The 18,293-nt window shown below is 40.8% G+C and overlaps 1 protein-coding gene across 7 annotated transcripts in view; it reads left to right on the forward strand.

Moving 5' to 3' along the window:
- Positions 1–7,361: 7,361 nt before the first annotated feature.
- The window catches only part of gulp1a (GULP PTB domain containing engulfment adaptor 1a), a 69,185-nt gene continuing 58,253 nt past the window's right edge, over positions 7,362–18,293 (forward strand). For 5 of the 7 annotated variants that reach the window (XM_031875061.1, XM_031875060.1, XM_031875057.1 and 2 more), the window contains exon 1: positions 7,362–7,557. The gene's annotated coding sequence lies outside the window, so the exon portion shown is untranslated. The remainder of the gene's footprint in view (positions 7,558–18,293) is intronic. The other 2 variants (XM_031875065.1, XM_031875063.1) reach the window with 1 other exon arrangement.

The raw sequence follows: 18,293 nt of genomic DNA on the forward strand, positions 1-18,293 counted from the left end.
GTTTTTGGCGTAAGCATTTTCCGAGGCAGTTATAAATTTGTTCATAGACACAAAGCGAACAAATTCAGGATAGAAAATATTGATAAATCCTAGATTTGTGCCTATCAACTGTTTGTGAATGAGACTAATTGTGTCTCATGTCAGTGCAGACTTTTTCTGCACTCAACCAGACCGTGATCTTTCCCTAACAGAGTGCCGTGAGTCCCTTAACATAACCATGAAAAAGTTTAATTAGGCAGCAGTCACACAATATTGATATCCGACATAAAACAGTTGGGTGGGAGCGCATATGAAATACTTTGTTAATAAACATTTAAGTGATACATTCAGCATCAACATTGTTATGACATGCAAGATAAGTACATTTGCCCATCACGTTAATATGAAGCGTAATCCGGTCTGCCACATTACATTCCCTTCAAAACCTATTTGCTGTTACAAATGAGTTCTATATGAATGAGACAGGGTTGGTGCTGCACGCTGAGCACTCTCACCTCCCTCACCTTAAACAGCCTCAACACGCTTTTTTCAGTCTTACTGGTCTCCTGAAAAACATGCCCATTTCAGTTGGCTTCAGTTAAACCCTTAGAGAAAAAAACAGAAGTGAAAATAGCTGACAATGACGATGACTTAACCCTGTGATGGCATTGCGACACGTTCACGTGATTAGACTGATTGTGACAGAAATTGAAGAAGCCTGCTAGCTGAATAGAGAGTTTGATAGAGAGATGTAGCTCTGCTCTAGTCTTGCTGTATAAGGAGAATAATATTACCGGCTGTAATATTAATAACAACTCCAATCAGCAAATTTTACAATGCAGGGTGAAACCTAGCCTGCAGCCTGCTTCACACAGCAAAGGTGTCTTGGAAAGACAGCACGATGTCAATTCCAAACATGGCATATGACTTCTTCTTTTTTGCAATGATATCCATTTATATTTAGAGACACATTTGACTAATTACCATATATTAAGATGGTAATATACAAATTTAAGATTTGCCCTCAGACTCACCCTTCTGCCTGGATCCTGAACACCTAGTGAGGGAAGAGAGAGGAAGGAGTAATTGATGCGAGTATAAGGCATGACAATGCATGTAATCATGGTGAATCTTTTTTGCCAATAGAGCGGGATAAAGACTGCCAAATCACAGCTCTCTGATGGCCCCGCTTCATGTGACGTCGATACTCTCATCTTCACATGAGATTGGATGTAGGGGGTGTAGCGCTTTACGTTTGAAGCAACCCCCAGCTCACAATGCCACCGCATGGATTTCAAATCCAATTATTGCAGCGGCAGATCACAGGACAGCTGAGTTTGAAATACCCTCCGCATTAAAATGAGAGAATGAGTGGACATGGTGTATCTCTATACGCATCACCTGAGAAAGAAGATTATACAGCGCAATAATTCAATTCTTTGTTTCATATTTTAAAGGATTAACACCACATATGTCTGTGTTGTGTGTGACTGCTTATACTGTATGGCTATTGTCACTTGACTCGTTAGTATAGTCCCGTGATTCGCTGTTCACATAAGTTGTTTGTCACTCAGTGGTCACGAGAGTTGTTTGTCAGATAAGTTCAAATCAACCACTGTCGTTGCCTCAGCCTTAACAAGTGGTTCTGTTGCCTAAACCTAACTTCCTGTGAAAAAGGAAGTTTATTTTGAAAGGACGCAAATCCTGTTACGAGCGTTAATTGACACCCCCTCCCGACACACTCAGCAACTAACACTAGACACTACATAGGGTGTGATATCCGACACAAAGGGGCACTGACCATATGGCGATATTTGACGAGTTAGGAGTGCGAATGTGTTGACGTTTGAAAAAAATTAAAAAATAGTAAATAAATCAAGCCAATTTTACAAAGAGAGAGAAATAGAGCCTGCACTCTGTATAGAATGAAAGCTGTCAAATTGCCACTGAAGTTTCAGTCGCTGATAGTGTGGAAAGTGCAATGATGTCGGATATGTAGATCTGCCTTTAGCTGTGCAGCCTCATCTCATCACCGGATGGAAACGGATAGATTTGTTGATGATGGGTATTTTCTGAAAAGAGAACCCTGTTATGGACCGAGAATGGGATTGCAAATGACAGAATGAAATAGAGGTAGCTCATATAGCAAGACCTTCAGGGCAACTGGAAAACCTATTCTCTTTCTAGATAAATACGAATCTGCATTGTGGAGACGGTGTGAATCTTTAATAAACGCCTGAAAATAGCTGTGGTGCTGACTATACACTAAAACATGTCAAAAACAATCAAGCAGCAGGGTACGGCGTGCAGTTGGAATCAGCAGGCTCTGACATTATTCAGAGGAGACAGCATCCCTAATGCAGGGAGCCCTTTGAAAAAGCATATTTTGTGTGCTCCATGCACTGTGAAACAGGGAAGCTGGCTGATGGAAAGAACAGTAAATTGGGAGAAATTGGATGAGGCGGTTTGTGGCTTTGCCCTGCAAATCAGCAGCATTTCTTTTTCTTTTTTTTTTCAACATCAGTATATCTACAGCAGTAAATAACATGGCCACAAGTGCAACCTGCCAAATGAACTGGATCTTTAATTTACATACCTAACGTTTTTGGGGTATTTGCCTCTCCTCTGGGATTTGTTCCAGGAATATAATGTAACAGGGAACAAAGGAGGTTTGATTTTTCATTTCACAGTCAGACAAATATCCTTTGAACATGGTTATAAAGAGTCACTTATGTATATAGAATGATTTTGTTGTTCATTTGCTTTTTTGAGAATACCCTCTATCGTCATAGAAATTTCCTTGTTTTTTCCTTGTCTTGTCATCAAAAGCATTATGAGAAAATAAAAATGCAGCCTGAATTAGTTTTTTTACGTGACTTAACAAAAAGATGAAATGTATGTTTTAATAAAAATAACTGTCCCGTTGCTAAATGTTCTTGCTGTGTCACTTGTTGTGTCTAAAATACTGTTGAGAAGCTCGTAGCACTTGGTTATGTGTTGGGCATGGTTAGAATAAGGATGCCAATACTCTAAATTATAATATTCAATGTTGTCATTGTCAAACTTTGCTAAGTGTTAGCCAGTCTCTCAACAAATTCTGATTTGCCGACCCTGTAAAGGCAACCAATGGGCCCCAAGGTATTGGTTCCTTCTGCAAGTCTGTCATTTCTTAACGGCTGAATCATAGACTCGATGTAAGAAGCGGACGTAGTCATCGTGACATCACCCGTTGGTTTGTTTACTGACGTTATGAAGCCTCGAGTTCGAAGATTTGTCCGTCTCCATCTTGGATTATGGCGGCCGCCATCTTGACTTTTTGCAACCACAGAACACAAGTAAGCATATTTGGAATGCGGAAAAGTGATGTAGAGACAAATCAAGTGAGAAGTAGGGTCATGTGCTCATTGACTTCCATACAATCTGTCTTCTGTTTGCAACCAGAGGAGTCGCCCCCTGCTGACCAGTGGAGAGAATGCATGTTTTAAGACACTTCCGCAATGGATTCACTCGGCAGAACCGGAGGTTGCCGTCTGGGCAAAATAAGTCGGATTTGTCAGTTGCAGTTTTTAAAGGCAACATTCAAAGTTGGCCCCTATTCCCCCGTCTCAATGAGGGTCACAGTGCTTCATCACGTAAAAGCCTACCCCAGATTCACTCTCGCTTTGGATCAAGCTCTGTCAGCTTGTCGTTAATTCCTCTTGGATGCATCCTTACAATCTGGCACCTAATCGCTACGTTTTTATAGAAAGGTACCAGACAGAGCAAATAAGGAAATCCAGGCAGAGGGCAGGGTTACTTCTAGTGGGTCATAAGTGATGATTGAGAGTATATGCATTGTTTTTTAGGACAACTGGGCACTGTAACTGTTGTAATGATAACAGTAATACATAGCACATTTGTTGGAGACTATTTTCAGCAGCAGTGTGGCTCAATAATGTGTTTTTAATCGATTTTGGACAAAAATGGGGCTCTGTGGCAGAGAACAATAAGTTAATAGGCTTTATCAAATACTTTTTTGTTGGTTTTGGTCTTGTCATTGGAGTGCTTTTGTTGCTTAAACCCAATTTAACCGGAAAGAAATGTTGCCACTGACCGTAATCCAAGCAATTAAGTTTCCGATAAAAAATGTTTGACAAAACAGATTAGTATACAAATGCAATGTCTAGCAGATTGATTTGTATTATCACTGGGGATTAAATCCAGACTGTGCAGCTGTAGGGAGGCCTGCAGACAGAGGGAATAATAAAAGATAGGAGTGCTCGTTACTGAGGGAAAGTTATCTACAAAATTCAAATCATATAAATCAAATATTCATATTATGTATCATCAAGGACAGTTTAATCCATCATTGTGGAAAATGGTGTCGGCCCTAGCCTGAAATGTGGAAGCCAAGGCACATGCTGTATCTGCAATGTCATCAAAAGTGACTCTGAAGTTGGCCAGAGAGGGACAGACTGTAAATACTGTGACAGCACCTGGGGTGATTCTCCTGTGATATTGATACATTTTTAGCAAACTGTAGATGAGGGAAAGTCATCTGTAGGCGACTGTCTGCCAGCTCCTTTGAGGTCAGGCTCTATAATCCACTGTGAAATATATAAACCCGACTAGGGATGCCATGAAATTAACTTAATTTTCTGGCAAAAGCTTTAAAAAAGAGCCAACATATGCAAAAGCCAATATCTCTGCCATCATGGATACAGTGACTGAACAATTTGGAATTTGTTTTGATTCTCTTTTGAATCCTTAAGATTTATTTATAATTCAATGTGATGTGACGTGTCACTTATCCTTGTGGGGAGTTGTCTTTTTGCTCTCCTCAAGGCCTGGAATTATTGATTATTTTCATTATCAAGTATTCTCCCTACTGTATTATTCTGACATAAATCAAGTAATAAAGTAAGCAATAAAGTAATAAGTAATATATATGGTGTTTTAGTTGGGTATGCTATGAATCACTGGCAGATATAGGCACAGCCTCTTTTGGACATTTGAGTGACCTTTGCACGACATTTAGAGATGCCCCATGCTTCAGTTAACACAATATGATTTGATAAAACTATTTTACCATAAAATAATATCATAGAAGTAACCAGAGATGAAGTGAAGACTGCATACCACCGAGTCTGCTCGCTCTTCAGCAACAACGCCTGGTTTGGCACTTGGAGTGTCAAATAATGTCTTCAACACATCAGTTAGGTTTGCATCATAAATATTAACAGCGTGAATAAAACCACACAGCACACAATCTGCAGAGGACCAATATAATTGCTGAAGCTGACTCTACCATTTGCTCGACTTTTTGTGGTGTCATGAGTTAGGAGTTCCAGTTGTCAAAACAAAGAGTTGGACCACAGTGAACAAAAACAGAGATTTTGTGGGTGACTTAGTGTGCATAGGGAACACTGAACCGTTGCAAAACGACATAGACCAGTCAAAGTCAGCTGATGTGTGGTAGTAAAGTAAAAAAGAGACACAGCTCTCGTCACTTACCTGTATGTACATTATGTACGATGGCATCACAGAAAATAATTTGATCAGTACTGATCGACACGTATAGTAATAATTTACAGTCCGCCTGGCAACAGAAACGGGGACATATGAAAATACGAATGACTGTATTAACTAAAACGCAACGGACAGACTGGGGTTTAATGAGCTGAAAGAAAATAAAACAAGGCAGTTTATAGTCGTCATCCCAGAGCATCCCACTTGCTGCCAGTAAAGTCAGATACTAATAGTCACGCCCCTTTCAAAAGATTTGTATTTGTTAATTTCAAAAGTGCCAGTCAGATCCCTTTAAGAGGATACGACATTTAAACATACACTTTCCATATCTTCCTAGAAAATGAATCGATAGGGTAAACCACACTAGGCCATGAGGATGTTGGAGCAGCTAAAAGCAGCTGTCTGCCACAGTGTCATTGTTTTCATACCTTTGCATTGTCTTTCAAATTCTACACAGAGACTCGAAAACTGATTAGCAAATTACACAGTAGGGGCATTGTGGCTTCCAGACAATGCCTCTGGTAGCCGTGTTTCCGCCTGAGCTTCCCTTAAAGATTTTGAACCATAACAGACATATCATATCCATAACACACAATGTATTTAACTCTGGTGATTGGGGAACTCACAGTTCAAGTTTTGTTTGGAGAGAGGAAGAGCAAATACAAAATGGGAACACACGCTCCACTGCACTCCTCTGTCGTGTGCAATAGTTTAACTCCATGCAAAATCTAATTTGAAATGTATTACACCACTGCCAGATCAGCAAAAAATGTTTCATAATCACGATTATGCTTACATTCAGATGGAAGGGCTCCCCCAGTCGATTTGGGCTATCTCCCCAATTACTTGACTATTGGACCAGAATAATTTGAAATGCTGCAGAATGCTTTTAACACATTTATTAATTTGAACACAACAATTATTCACAACCCCTTTACAGCTATTTTGGTATTCTGCATGACTAGGCTATAAACTTACTGTCACATGCAATAGCTTTCGCTGCTGTAAAGATGGCTACTAGAGGCCTTCTTACGCCTCAGCTCCTAAACGTGATGGTTGGATTTAGGAAGCAGTCCACCGAACTGTGTCAAAGTTGTGAAAAATAGGAAGGCTACTTTACTTTGAGGTCCCTAGAAACTTTTATTTTATTTTGGAAACCCCATAAAACACACACGCACACAAAAAGATAATATCCTATTATTTATAGATTTTTTTTACTAAACTAACTAAGGAACTAACTTTACTGACGCTTAATTTGTCTATTAATACAATTTGGAAAAGCTAAATCACTATCAGTAGTCTATTAGCTTAAGGTTTGGGATAAGAAATATGGGCTTACCTTCGTTAGCCGGCTAGCATTACACCAGGTTAATTAAGCCATTGGTCTCAATTACTGTGTCCAATTACAGCAAAGATTAGACTAACGACTAGCTAGCACTTCTTAATGGACCAAATTCAGCTACTAGGCAGTCCTGATAAACTTTAGACTTGACGTTGCGCTTAAATTACTGTACTTTACTGTCCGTTTGTGCCACTATTTTTGCTTTTGGTGAATGTCAAAGTGTCCATTCTTTGACATTTTCATGCCCAAATAGTAGTGCAGAAACCCCAAGCACCTCCTGAAGCAAAGAAGCTGCTTCATAACTTTCCTCAGCAAGGCATGCTTGCAGCTACTTGGTGTGTAGCTATTTTTTAAATGTTTTATTCAGACATTTATGTCCACTCTATTCACATTTTCAGAGCTGAGGCACAGTTTTTAATGAATATGGTCGTGAAAGGGCAAGCCCCGTATTTTAATGTGGTGCCTGTCTCGCCGATTCTTTCCGGTCGCGTCTTTCCCCTCCTTTTTCCCCATGTATTATTCAAGATGCGACCAAAGAGCTTCTCCGGTTGAGACAGAGTGCTCGTTGACGTCAGCGAACTTCTCCAGCGGTAGAGGAGCCGAGGTCTGAGGAGGGGAGAGGAGGGAATGAGACTGCTGGATGTGGACCTCAGACCGTGGAGCGCCGTGCACCGTGGGCTTTTTTATTTTCTACTACGGGACTTTTTCGGACCTCTTCTTGTTTCGGTGTAAGTACAGGCGGTCTCATTTGTTTTGCCCCCCTCCCCTACCACCCCCCTCTTTGGCGATGAGGACTGAGATTCCCTCACTGCTTCGGAGTTTAGCGGTCGAGTTTCTCGACAATCTCTCGTGTATCGGTGCACACGTTTGCAACCTGCGAGACGTTGCCCTGCTGTCAAAAAAGTCGGAAGTTGACATTGTTCCCGTGGAGTACTTAGCATGTGTTTTCAGCTTTTTATTCAGTCAAGGAATGTGCTACACTTTTGTGTTTCCGTAATGAATGCACGCAACCGGACCTAACGGGAAACTTTGTTGCGCAAGTCCAGTGCAAGGTGGATTCTGAGCTAGCGTCGAGTTCAGCCTCTCTTTCGTGCTATATTATTTTTATTAGTTGTCATTTTGAAGCAAAAACACGGCAAAATATCTGCGTGTCACCCACTCGCTTTGACCCTCTTTGACAGTTTTCGTAGCGAAACCAGTGGCGCTGACATTTGTATGTCCAGTGCCGGGTAGATATGTTGTGTCAGTCGTCGTTGTTGATGATGATGATGATGATGATGGAGGTATACACGATAATAAATGTCTACTTCTTACGGTGTCAGTATCTAAATATAAACGACTCAGGTTAAGCTGCTGTACCTCAAACACATCTATTCTTTGGTTGTGAGCTAATGTAAAATATCTTCTGAGGCACTATTTCAAGAGTTTTGCTCATATTTGCTGTGAGTGTGTACAACCCGTGTGTGTGTGTGTGTGTGTGTGTGTGTGTGTAGACTGAGGCTTTGGGATGTTGAGAGCATTATTGTCAGGGGGAGGGGGGGGGGGGGGGGATGGAGACAAGGGGCTCCCAGCCTTCAGAATGAACAAGGATCTATTCAATGACATCTACCTTTCATCCTCACTTGTCAGACATCCTGCCTACACGACTGTTTTCAATAGGAACTCGGCAACCTGACAATGGCTTTATGAATTGCTGTTGCCATTGTGTTGCTGTGAGCTATTAATAACGTAAGTAATGGATATAAAAACCCACTTGCTTTGATGACGGATAAGCGTCTGACTGTGTGGCACTTCTGGTTTTCTGTTCCAGGGTTCTCATTTCATGGCTGAGGAGTCACCGGTTTCTTTTTTTTTTTTTTTGGTGGTTGTGAAAGAGAGGTCTTTGGGAAACTTGTTGAAGTCAGCAATAACCATTGTTTCACACATTCTCAATCTGCCGTGTGCCTTTTTTTTTGTAACAGGTTGATGGGGGTAACATGCGTTGAACAAGCTCTGGATGTTTTGCAGCTGCCGGCAGCAGTTATTGAGTTGCTGCTCTCCAAGTGGCTCATGATTTATGCTGTGAATATCAGCATGAATTAGCCCTGAGGCTACTACAACTTGCAATTCAGGACAGTGTTAGTAGACCGTAGTAGTAGAGCAAGGTGATCTTGTAAATCTTCCAAGCAGATTCCAAGATTCCAAGCAGAGTTGAATAAAGCTCATGTGGATGTAGTGAAAAAGTCTTACTCAGCTTCAAAATAGTGGTGATTATGAATTGCTGGCAATGTTGTAAAGTTTGCTTAAGAAGCTGTAAAAAAAGAAAGAAAAAAAAATCTCCTGAAAAATGTCTGTAATTCACTGTTGATGGAGAATATCATTAACCGTACATATTCAGGTTTAACAGGACGGATTTGAAATAGCAGGTGTGCATGCAGGCTTTTGTCATGTATTGTTGTTTTCAGCCATCATTCGCCGTGTCATGTTTTAGTCTAGGAGCCTCATGTCCAAAGGGTTTCAACACACGGTACAATGTCTGCATATGAATGGAAGGAGTGTCAGTGTTATAACAGGGGATATAAGAGCCATTTTGAGACATCCTGTGCCTCATAGTATAAACAGACACACAAATTAAATCTCTTTTTCCTTTTTTTGTCGCCCCATTGTTTGCCTTTTTTCTTGTCAAACGAAAATATGCTTTGGATGATGTAAACAGGAAGTGCAGGGCTGCCATGTAGAGGGAGCCTTTTTTTTTTTTTACAATTCTTTACATCTTGGTCACACGCCTGTTTGTACTCTAACCATGTACTCATTAATGCACAATCAGCATGATCACTCTCCATTCTGATTGGATTCCTCAGCAGACTGAAGGAGTTTATTCTCAGAGGACATCTTCACTTGTACTGCATTTATAAAAACAGTAATAAGTTGTGATTTCAGTCGTCTGTTTGTGACATCTGTGTGTTCAGACATAATAGAATCAACAAAAGGCGGTGTCGGCTTAGCATGCAACAGGTTCAGAGGGTTGAATATATCGGTAGATTGCATTTAACAAACACAGACAGACACACACCGGTGTTAAGTTACCTGGAGCAGGATTTAACACAATCAATCCCCCGCTGAGCTGAATCGCACACATCCTGACACGTCTCGCTGTCAGATGGAGCAACTAGACGAGGGCTCGAGCGGTGTAGCCTCACTCACTGAACACGTGGCCTTCTGCCCAGTGTTGTAGCGCCTTCTGCTCGTTCGCAGAGCTCAACAGCATAACATTTACTGCAGAAATAGGCAGTCGACTGATCCATTAGTCGATCCGACAGAAATAGGAAGCAGAAAAAAAAGAAGAAAACAAAAAGCCTTTATTGTCATCGTAGATAATTAAACACAAAATGTAGGATCGCAGAGGATAATTAGCTGGAGGGTTCGCTGCATTTCTCTGTCATCTGTTATTGTTAGGTGGAAATCTTTAAAGAGATCTCACTAATTTTTGGGACTTTTTTTAGAAACAATTATTTACTAAATTGGAAAATGAATGGGCAGAATATTTGATAATGAATATTAGTTCATAGAAGCCCTGCTAACATTGAAAGTGATTGTTTCTTCGTTTGGCTTGCCAGCATGTGTTACACTGACCTAAACCTCTAAATGTGTGTGGCCCTCTTATCTGTAAGTGTACCACGCTTACAGATCAGCAACTGGTGCTGATCTGTAAGCGCTATCGGGGGAAAAAAAAACATTCTTAGATGCGTTATGCATTTATGACTCAATGCAGAAAACTCGATAATCGGAAATTTAGACCTCAGTTCTCAACGTTGTGATTCTGTGATTCCCTGATTGCAACAGACGCAATGCACGTGCGTCTTGTTTGCGTTCTAAGCTAGGCTAAATACTAGCGGAGTTTTGGTGAGGCTGAGCATGAGCAGCCGAATATGGATACAATCTGACCGGCACCCCCTGGTTTAAAAGCTAACTTATGGAAGCATTTCACTTCTTCTTCTTCTGGCCAACTAGGGAAGGGCGAAGTGAGTCACCAAGTTGAGTGCAACTTTTTTTGCCAAGGGGTTTTATTTATTTTCTTGTTGGTTCTCTTTGCAGTGCTTGGAAGTGTAACCCTCCAGTCGACACGTCTCTTCTATTTGTTACTAATATTAAATTAATAAAAGATAATTGAAGTAAATTCATCTGTTTTTTTTAAAATTATGAATCATTACAAATATGCGGTGTTTTGAAAATAGCAGATATTTATAATCGCATCGTAGCGCTCTGAACCGGAATAGAATCGTGAGGTGCCGAGAGATTCCCAGCCCTAGCAATCACACCTGCTCTTTGACTCAGTAACAGTTAATATATAGTCATACCTAGACCTGTCGATATACGTAACTACTTTAGTCAGACGATATATTGTCCCAAAAATAATGGAGATAAACAATATTATTGTCATTTAAACACCATTTTAATGCAACTTATATAATGATCATATAATAGAATAATAATGTGTGTACACACTGTTTAATAGCTTTTTTAAGTCTTAAAGATATTCAGGAATTGGAATGTGAAAAAAAAAAAAAAATATATATATATATATATATAGATGGATAAATACAACCAGACAACCCAAAAAAAAATAAAAAAAAGTGGGCTCTCAGCCCAAAATGTTCAGCCCACACTGAAGCTGTGGAGTGCGGCTTATTCTTCCAATCTTTCTAGCTGTTCAAAGGCTGTCTGGGAAAAACACCTATTAGTATTGATGTCATCTTCACTTCACCTGGTTCCTTTTAGCTGTGTGTGTGTGTGTGTGTGTGTGTGTGTGTGTGTGTGGAAGCGATGTCTCAGCCATGTCCCCCGCCCACGCAGAGCAGACGAGGGGACAGATGCAGCGAAACCAGAAATGACAGCAAAAAAAAACGTGTCTCGCCGTAGTTTTTTTTTCTTTTCTTCATTCGGCTTAAAAATAAATGCTTTGAAAAAAAAATAAAAAATGCATCGGCACGGTGCCCAAGTCTTCTAGCGGTAGGGGAAACCCCGCTGTTTATTCTGGCATCGTGTTGGATTGGAGACGTTCTGATGTAAACAAACACAACGGGGTCATGTCGTAAGACAAGTCGATAGTGGAATTATCATTCTGGTTAAGAGGGGAGAAAAAAACCTGCTTTGGCTTGTTTGTATTTTTTTAAACCAATCACAATCCTCTTGGGCGGTGCTCTTGCTAATTCTGTGCCGTCTATAGCGATTGTGATTACAGTAATGGCTCGCCCATACTGACTATCGCATCCGAGAAATGGCCGCGTTAGTTAGGAAAAGCGATCGTGTTGCCGCTCTAATGTTGACATCACTCATGTGTGCCACTCGCCGCCGGCCTTCAGAAGGTCTTCTCCGTGCGAGATCACACAGTGACTGATAACATCATCACCGATCTGCTCTGTGCTCGCCATTCCTCACTGTCACCGGAGAAAAACTCTATCAACAACAAGTTCATCTTTCCACCTAGAGCCGTTTGTTGTCAGATCGCGGGAAAAGCCTCTTCGTCAGTCGGAAACATCAGAGAGCTTCTCCTCCAGCGCGACTACTGCAGGCTCTTACACCCCGGGAATCAAATTTGAGCAGGATGATTACACGGCCGCTTATTACCGCCTCAATTTTCCCCAAAGTCGTCATGTCCGTTTCGAAATCAAATCCCTCGTGTGGTCTAAAAGAAACACACCAGTGATTTTTGCCTCAGTCAAAGACAATTGATATTTGTGTCTTGCAGGGCGAAGGTGTCGACTCCTACAAATGTCAAAGCCTTTGTTCTCACCGTCTCTGTGATTTAATTAGTCCGCTCGGCATCTCAATTAATCACGAGCTTCTGCAAATGAGACGGCTGAGGTAAACTTGGGTCTATGCATGTAACTGCCTGTTTTCCATACTCGTGTCCCGTTTTCTTCTGTCCCTGGATGAGACTGGTTCATATATAACGCTGTTCCAGTCTACCGACCGCTCAAAGCGCTTTACAACACACGCCTACCCGTTCATACGCTGATTGGCTGCCAAGGTGCCAACCTGTTCATCAGGAAAAAGGTTAGAGTGTTCGCAGTGCCTTGCTCAAGGACACTTAGGACACGCTCTCTAGGGGAGCCGGGGATCAAACCGCGAAGCTTACAATTACTAAACAACTGCGCTAACTCCTGAGCCACGCCGCCCCCATATTGTAAAAAGCTTCTTTTCTAGTGCTAATGGATCTTTTTTTTTTTTTGTTAACTTCATATGTGTCATTCTGGAAGAATATTAAGATGCACGAAGAGGAAAAAATAAATGAATACTTTTTATGACACTTTCTAATGCATAAATTATTTTAAAAGGCTGGCATAGATAACCCAGAAGGTAGACGGTAGCTTCAGTTATATTTAAATTAAACCCGCAATACAATGTGCAGTTATAGCTGTATAAAGTAATCTTAACACTTGTGTTTATTGCCCTCCTTTTGACCCGTGGGTCATTAACATAAAGGCTAACCATACCATCCCTTAAGCATAGAATTTCATTTGTCGATACCAATACCAATTCCAGTAATCCCTCAAATCTCATTACCTAGTTCAATACCATGGTACAAAACCAAAACAATGAATCCCATGTGTCCTATGTCATACTCTGTTTGACACATTATTAATCATTGATCCGCCTCTAGTTAAACACATCACAATGCTATCATTTTCCTGTAAGTAGGTCAGCGTCTGAGATTGGTCTATCCCTGTCTATTAATTGCTCTGCTGATCAATCGAAAATTAATTGGCAACTATAATTGCCAAGCATTCTTGGTTAACAAGGTTTTACAAGTTTTCTTTTTTTTTATTTGTCATTGGTTAACAGGTTGGTTGCACAGTAAATTCCGATTGCAGTTTCACTAAATCAAGCTTCTAAATGTTAAAGACTTGCTGCCTTTCTCTATTCAACAGCAAACTGATTATCTTTGGGTTCTTCAACCATTCGTTGACACAAAACAAGCAATATGGGGATGTCACCATGGGGCTATGGAATATTGCATGTTATCGACCAAATAAAGTAAAATGTAAGCTTAGAACTCAGCATAGTCTTTAGTTAGTATGTTTTTTTTGAGATGGATCCACCACTGACTGGACTTACCAGGTCAGAATTGACGTCGCGGACACGCTCGTATTGGAGTCTATACCACAGGAAGCTACATTGCTTCTGTGCAGTAGCAGTAAAAACTGGTGCTGATCTGTAATCACACCGCTGCTCTTTGACTCAATAGATTTTTGTAGAGGTTAATGTAATATAATTATGTCCACTAACATAATGGGACTTGATCAAATATACATACAACAACAACAACAACAAAAAGAACCAAGCCGATATTATATGACGTTTTTTGTTGTCTGGACACATTTTATTTTATTTTTTATAGCAGTTGGACCCGCTCCCCTTTAAAAAGCCGAATGAGTCAAGGGTAAATAAATCTGCCAAATAAGTGAAAGCAACAAGGTTCCGGCCCTAATGAAAACTTTCAGCGTGATAAATGAACCGTAATATTGGCCCGGCTCCTCGTATTCTACATTACAGACCAGAATGGAAATGGCTTGTCTGTAAAAAAAAAAAGAAGAAGAAAGTCCCGTACTCTAGTTGTGCCTTAAGGGCTTCATACAGGCTCAGCACTTACCGCCTCACTTCTGTGACAACTCGTAATGCAATATTTCTCCCAATGTCGGGAAACGTTATGAAGTGTTGTGGTATTCACAGCGCTCACTCGTGCAAAAGTAAGCTTCCGTTTCATTGGTAGTACTTTGAAAGGTCAGCTGGTCAAAGTTGAAATATGCTGAGATGCAAACTGAATTGTCAAAGAGTAGTGCCGACACCAAGGTAGGCAGCAGAACTGTACCATGGGAAACTATAGGTCAGTCGGTGCAGATCTGTTTTTACCACAAGCCTCCACATGTGCTTTATCAAGAATATCATTTGTAATGTCGGGGACTAATTGGTGTCCATAGCTCTTAGTGATTATTTATTATTTATTATGTGTAAGTGTGGCTTGTTGGCAAACCTGTGGGATTTTTACTGATATAATATTTCTGAATTATGCCCAGTGACACTGTGCACAGGGAGGTAATCATCGTCACTCTGGAGCCTTTCACAACACAATCTAGTGAAACATGCACGTCAAATATACAATGTCATAAGGAATAAACTCCATTGAGGTAGAACAGCAGTTATGTTGCCTGCAGTTTTAATTTGTATTGCACTATTGTGTACAGTAATAACATCTCTTGTAGAATAATGTGCTAATATTGTTAAAAGCTATTATAGCTATTGATATTAACTCATTGCAAATATATCAGTATTGGCATGTAGTTTTTCTTTTATCTGTCAAAAGACAGTTGCAATCATTTTCATTTTTTTAAAGTTTGCCCAAAACCAAAGTGATAAAATCATTTATTATGGCTAGCATACTCTTGATTATGTAGATGATGCTATTTCAGCCGGTGAATTAATAAACAATGATTAAAATAATCAAAAATAAATACATTGCAATGTTTAATTACCGCACCGCTGATTATTTCTCCTCTAATTGTACGAGTAAATTACCATAAGATAACAAGTTTGTAGAACTAAAAGTGACGGCCGTTAAAGTGCACAACAACGAGGATAGTTGGGTATCCCAAACTGGCATTCGGACGATTCCAAAAAATGTCACTAGAAAGTTTGTTGCAGCGATATTTGAGTTCCGTTTACCGGAACCCTTTAAATGTTTGTAGACCAGAAAATAGATGAACGACGGCTGATTTGAATTAATGCGGCCTCGCGTCTCTGGCTCTGCGTGCGGCGCTGCATGCTGTTCCTGTCTCCCTCTGTTACACTTTCCCGCCCTTTCTGAATTCATCGAAAAGGCATTTGTAAAAGCTAAAATGCCCCCGACACGATTCACACTTTTGCAGACGTTTAGCTATTAATATGCTCCCTTGTAGTGTTTCATTCCACTGTGTGTTTTGAAGAACGGGTGCTTGTGTTAACGCAGTGTAGTGTTTTAAATCTAACAAGAAGAAACCTGTGACTTTTTTGTGTCATTGAAGGCTGGGTCAGCGCAGAATGCCAATGAGGAGTGCTTGGCTTAGTTTAGGCACGAATAACGTTTTACATTCTGATTAATGAAAGTCTCTCTGCAATCTAATTTCCTGATGAATGTGGCCTCCGCCTTTTTGTAAGGGATAAGCTAATGGGATGAGAAACGCGGCTTTCGAACAATTAGCGCTCGTAGCTATCAAAATTTGATAGCGGTGGTCACGTTCGCTAGACACAGAAGACGTGGGCCGAATGCGAAGTCGCTTTGCGGTTTTTTAATGCTTTTCGTATCGTTCATATCTTCTCTTGGCAGCGAGCTCCTCAGCGTCAAAGGAGTCAAAGTCCAAATCCACGGGGTAACGCATGTTGTTCGCCCAGGAGTACATTTGTATTCCTGCAGCTCTGTGCGCGCTCAAGACCCTGTGGCAGCTTATTTGACTCATGGCTCACCCACACTGTAGTGCAGAATAAGCTCTCCACTGAGACAAGAAAGCCGAACTTCACTCTCCCGCTTTGATCAAACATTCAGTGAAAACGCTTGCTACTGGCTGGAATCAAACGCACTGCCATGTAAGTCATTGAAACCACATCAGACAAAGGAGGGCCGCACAAAGACAGCTATAGTTGTCTTTGTGCGGTTCCCTTTACATATACCAGGGGTGTGTACTTTGGTATAAGTACTGCTACATTATATAACTTTACATACCATTTAAAGCTACTCATGTTAAAAAAAAACTGTCCACTTAATCTCCCCCCCCCAAAAAAATGCTCTTTTTGAATACAAAACTTTAAAATGCTACTTTGCTTGTCAGCAACCAGTCATATGGTAACTCAGGAGGAACTTTGGCTTTGTAGTGCTCTGATTAATATGGCATGCAGTTAACACACCAGTCATCATTTTGTTTTCATGAAAACTGAACTCCTGGCTTTTGCTCTGGAGAGATATTTCACTTTGAATGGTGCTATAGATCATTTTAAATTCCGAGCATAGCTATTGCCTCCACGCGGCTCTCAACATGGCATCGGCTGAGCCGCTGACTTGCAGCTAACAGTGTTAACAACGGCAAAGTGCTGACAGAGCCAATAGTCCTAACCTGGAGGCGAAAAACGGGGGGGTGGGAAAAACATCTTCTATTTTAGAACAACATTTAGATATTGTGTTTGTCACATTTACAAAGCTGAACATCTCTCATTTGTCATAAATTATTTTGGAACTGGGCGAACATGTTCCTTTCTCAGTTCCTCATTTCTAAATATCGTTTATAGCCCTGGCCCCTGATTGATGTTTGTGATCACCATCAAAATATGTGTACATATGTCTACATATGCTATGATACTACAGATCTGCATATCAAAGTGTAAGAAGATGCTGCTATAGACGTAGAGCTGTCGGTGACGGGCGCATAATGCATGTTATGCAAACATCATCCTCGACCATGTAGAGATTTGTCACACCAACGCGTCTCTTATTTGGTCTCGTTACTGGTGAGCGCTGATGGCTTCGACCAAATCAGACAGACTTAACACCGTCGGCGCTGGTGTTCCAATTCGGGCCGACGCTTTATGACACGTGCCGTCTTGATCCAGCACCTCCCAAAGAAATCAATGGCACATGACCATCCGAGGCGCCCCCGGTTAATTCAAGAAGTTGTCCTGTTGTGGGCGAAAAGAACCCACTGCTTTTTATGGCTTTTATTTCTTGATGAGTACCATTCATTTCCAGTGGCAGGCTTCATCGCTCCGCAGCTGGCTTTTTTTCTTCTTCTTTTTTTATCCGGTTGAGACAGCATGACTGCATTATCCTCCTCCTGGTAATGAATTGGCAGGAGTTATGTGTTTTATTGCTATTGTTTAGCACTTTAGTTGGGAGGCTGATTTCTCTGTTCATTCTCTGAGTATATGGCATATCTCATCCTTGCAGGCCTGAATGGCTATTTATGTGTTGTAGATGTTTTGCCAAGGCTGCAAGGTCTGTGGAATAAATACTTATCCTTCTCAAGTACATTATTTATTTATCTTCTACACTGTCAGCCTGGAAGCTTCCCCCATAAAGATCATTCACATTAAAGCTAATTAGATTTATTCAGGCTCGTTACGATGCCGCCTCCCCGTGCAAATTTCATTGTTGCTGTTGTTTGCGCTCTGAGTTGACTACGACATAAAGCTTCTTTATCACTGTGGCATATACTTGGCTGCCTCAGCTAAGTCGCTTCTCCAACATTATTGTGGTTTGTTCAAATAAAGATATAACGTCAAGAGATTTGAAAACCAATTACCGATATTAAGTCATCTATCTGTGGGCAGACCTTCTTTTTCCTCATCTGCTGTCAGGCTACATAATCTTGCATGTCTCCGAAGCCAACAAGCACAGATCTACTAAAAAAGATGGATAAATCATTTTGAGCGTCACAACCCCTTTTGTGAGATGACTTGT

This window comes from Anarrhichthys ocellatus, unplaced genomic scaffold, assembly GCF_004355925.1.
Source record: "Anarrhichthys ocellatus isolate YVR2014 unplaced genomic scaffold, GSC_Weel_1.0 scaffold86, whole genome shotgun sequence".
Classification (NCBI taxonomy): domain Eukaryota; kingdom Metazoa; phylum Chordata; class Actinopteri; order Perciformes; family Anarhichadidae; genus Anarrhichthys; species Anarrhichthys ocellatus.